A 4688-nucleotide genomic window follows, 5' to 3' on the forward strand; every position below is an offset into this window, starting at 1 on the left:
ATATTTGTTATTATTAGTGTGGCTGTAGATATATTTGTTATTATGTGTGGATTTAGATATATTTGCTATTATCAGTGTGGTTGTAGATATATTTGCTATTATTAGTGTGGTTGTAGATATATTTGCCATTATCAGTGTGGTTGTAGATATATTTGCCATTATCAGTGTGGTTGTAGATATATTTGCTATTATCAGTGTGGTTGTAGATATATTTGCTATTATTAGTGTGGTTGTAGATATATTTGTTACCATTGGTGTTGTTATTGGTGGTAGTTGTTGTAGTAGCACTAGCAATGGAAGTAGTATCATTTTTACTGTTGTTAATATTAGATTGTTATTATCATCACTGTTGTTAACATTAATAATTATCATCATCATAGCAACTGTCCTCATCGTCTACATAAATATAATCACTATAGATATAAGTAAACATAACAGAGTTAATAAAGTAACAATAATATACTCTCTCTCTCTCTCTCTCTCTCTTCTCTCTCTCTCTCTCTCTCTCTCTCCTTCTTCTTCTTTTAAATCTTTTATTTTCTCTCTCTCTCTCCTTCATCTTCTTTTCAGCTCTTTACTCTCTTTTCTCTCCTTCTTCTTCTTTCAAATCTATTACTCTCTCTCTCTCTCTCCCCTTCTTCTTCTTCTTTCAGATCTTTTACTCTCTCTCTCTCTCTCTCTCTCTCTCTCTCTCTCTCTCTCTCTCTCTCTCTCTCTCTCTCTCTCTCTCTCTCTCTCTCTCTCTCTCTCATACATACATTCTCACCTCTCTCGCAGTTGCCCATGAGCGCCGAACCCGAGATAACAACACGAACATCCGAAACCAAGTCGAGACCCAGCTGACGATTCTCTTGTTCGCCCACCACCAAAGCGCCGCCCTTTTCCGCCATCAAAAACCTCCAGTCAACCTCAATTTTGAAGCGTTTCCACCCACGAAGCAAGACGGGAGACACCTTACTGTAGCCAGGAGCCGTGCGCAGAGGGGTTTTGTTGGAGAGGAATATCTTAATCATCTTGCCGGGTTGGGGGATTGTTATGGTCACGGCCTGGGAGCTCACGAAGGCTTCGAAGTCGAGGGTCGAACCGGAACGAAGCACGGCGGTGATGGAAGGCCTCACCTTGCAACCTGTGGATAGGGGTTCACTCAATGACTCTTTTATTGAGGTGCTCTTTTCTTATATCAGTTCAGGCTGTCTGTGTCTGTCTTTCTGCCTGGGCCTCAAAATCCTTATCACTCTTACTTAATAGATAGAGTTGACTATATATACATATGTGTGTGTGTGTGTGTGCGCATGTGCGTGTGCGTGTGTGTGTGTGTGTGTATGTTTATATATATATATATATATATATATATATATATATATTATATGAGAGAGAGACAGACAGACAGAGACAGAGAGACAGACAGACAGATAGAATGAAATAGTGACAGACACAGACCCACTATTAGATTTTACTCTCGCACTCACAAAAAAAAAAAAAAAAATGTAAAAGACACATACAATGACAAGGGCAGGAAAAGGCTTTGTCTGCGTGCACTGGATACACACGAATGATTTCTGTTCAAATCCGGACTCTGTATGTTGACTCATAAAGAAAAGAAAAGAAAAAATATATATATATATATCTATATAAACCATCTCTCCGGATATGATCACATGCGGCATGAGTAACCATGCAAGAGGAAAGAGGGAGGGGGATAGCTAGATAGATTTAGACTGATAAAGAGAGAAAAGGGGGGAGAGAGGGGGGAAAAAAGGAGAGAGAGAGGGGAAAAGAGAGAGAGAAGAGAGAGGGAGGGAAGGGAGAAAGAAAAGAAGAAGAAGGGGGGAAAGAAAAGGAGGGGGAGGAGAGAAGAGAGACAAACAAAAAAAGACAGACAGAGAGGAGATAGTGAAAAGAAACACACTTGCATACTGTAACATAAAAAAAAATATGAATAGTTACGTGATAACAAGAAAATAAACATAGCTCTCACAACCATTTATCCTGTTATTAACCTAAATCACGTAAAAAAGAAAACAAAATAACAGTACAAATTTATACCCCACATGGCAAAACGTTACTAAGGTAGGACCTGGTCCCCAATAAACCCACAAATGATGATAAATAAAAAAAGGGTTGACAGGTTGGATTTATGGAATAGATTATACTAGTTTCCCCCTCCCCTTCCCCACCTTACCCACTGTTGCTTTTTGCCTAACGAACAAATTCACCACCTCCCCTACCTTCCCTTTTGCCTCCTTAACCCTTTAAATTAACGTCAAAACATTTAAAAACATTGTTAAAAGATTAACGAAAATTTATACTTTACCATTTTGATAAGAAACCTTCACCGCGGCAGAGACCACCGCGCCATATAACGCAGAATCAATCCCCCAAGGATTTTCAACGGTTTCGCTTTCCTAACTTTAAGGATACACATTTCAAATGTTCTAATGGTTTCACTTTTCAAATGTTTTAAGGGTTTCCCCCATGCAAGATAATGTTTTAACGATTTCGCTTGTCATATGTATAAAAGGTTCCGCATTTCAAATGTTTTAACGGTCCCATTTTAAAATAACGTTTTAATAATTCCCTTTTCAGTCTTTAATAGTTCCCATTTCAAAAGCTTACATTTCCTCTTTTCAGATTTTTTAACGTCTTCCACTCTTCAGTATATATTTCTTTATTTAACTTACTTTTTTTTCATTTATTTATTTTTTGTTTTTTCTTTTTTTTTCCGGTCATCAACGATTACCTCCTGTAAAACACTAGAATCCAACCAAGAAGGTGCTACACTTCATCACCACAAGGCTTTTTTTCTGATGATACATGAAAATCCTGCCTGGTTTTTTTGTCGAAGGCACAGGAACCGCAAAGAAGAGAAGAGAAAAACACAACGGATGTTTGGAGGGCAGCTTTCCCCCGGGGGGGGAGGCCTTCCTGTGGTGGACCTCGGAGCATTGTAATCTTGCTTTGAGTAAATGTATAATATTCAGTAAATAAGTAAAATATTAAGAGAAATTATATGCAAAAAAAAAAAAAAAAAAAAAAAAAAAGTTAAATAGAAAAGCTTACGGGGTCTTTTATTTCCATGGTCCAATTGTGTTGGATTTAGCTGCCGCCGCGTTCTCCTCCTCCTCCTCTTCCTCTTCTTCTTCTTCTTCTTCACCACCACCATCATCATCATCATCATCATCATCATCATCATCATCATCATCATCATCATCATCATCATCATCATCATCATCATCATCATCATCATTATCATTATCATTATCATCATCGTCATCGTCATCGTCATCATCATCATCATCATCATCATCATCATCATCAATCATCATCATCATCATCATCATCAATCATCACCATCATCATCATCATCATCATCATCATCATCAATCATCATCATCATCATCATCAATCATCATCATCAATCATCACCATCATCATCATCATCATCATCATCATCATCATCATCATCTTATTGCGATAAATTATTATTAAAGAGTAAAACATGGTCTATAGAAATATGCAAATGATTAAGACATTGTAGAATCGGTTCTGCCAACACTTGGCAACAAAATGTATAGAATTTCTCACTATGCATACAGTGTGTTTATTTTTTTTTATTTAGGAGTGCCGGAATGAAGTACTACTGCTGACATGTTACAGCATCAGTTATCATAAAACTGCCACGCGTTGCCCTAAATTGCTCGAGAATTACTTCGAAATACCCTTAAACATCTCTGAAGTGCACAAACATGCCCCAAAATTCCCCAAATCCCTATACTTGGGCAAATTAATTTCCGATCGCGACTCATTTTCATCATTTACATTAATTTCGTGACCCACTGAGATTTTTTAAAAACACATTCACAGTAATGGCTTTCTCAATTTGCATATAGTAGTAAACATAATATGATTTTCTTTTATGATGTATGAATAACATTATCATAACATTACAACTTATATTTCAGTTTGTACAGCCTGATAATACAGACCTATCTTTCAACATTTAGGTCATAGGACTGTATCCTTCAAATATTTTATGCTTAAGTATATTTTATCATAGTCAGTTCACATGTCTTCAATACATTTACTTAAAAGATGATAAAGTGATTCACTCCCTTATTTCTGTATGTTTTTTTATTGAAATATGTGATGTTAGATAGCAATTTTCCTTCAAAAAATAAAAAAATAAATTTAACCTTAAGAACCATTGTTACATTTAAATGTCCAATATATGATTATTTTTTTATTGTGTTGAACTTATCTAATTCTCATATTAGCCAGGAAAAAATTGTAGTTACAATGCTTATTCTTTACTCAGGTGACAAGTGGAAAAAGCAAATAATTTAAATTAATCATGCTTTGTGAATAGTTTAAAACCTTGGAAGTATTGATTTACTGAAGTGGTTTATGCTTAGATGTTTTTTTAAATATTTTTTTTTAAATTAACTACATGGCTAACAGGAATATAATTTGAAATCCCAAATTCACTTGAACTCCTGGAAAAAAAAAACCTGTATCAGAGCTTTGCAGTAGCAGAAAAAATGCAATGCACAAAATCTTTTTCAAAAAATTCTTTTCAAATAACCATCACCATGGTAGCTTAGTTATTCCCGTGTTAAAAAAATAAAATTTGCTAAATACTGACATTTGAGGATCATAACTCTAGCTGGTAATTTGGAATATTGCTTTTT

This window comes from Penaeus vannamei, chromosome 34 (genome assembly GCF_042767895.1).
Source record: "Penaeus vannamei isolate JL-2024 chromosome 34, ASM4276789v1, whole genome shotgun sequence".
Taxonomy (NCBI): Eukaryota; Metazoa; Arthropoda; class Malacostraca; order Decapoda; family Penaeidae; genus Penaeus; species Penaeus vannamei.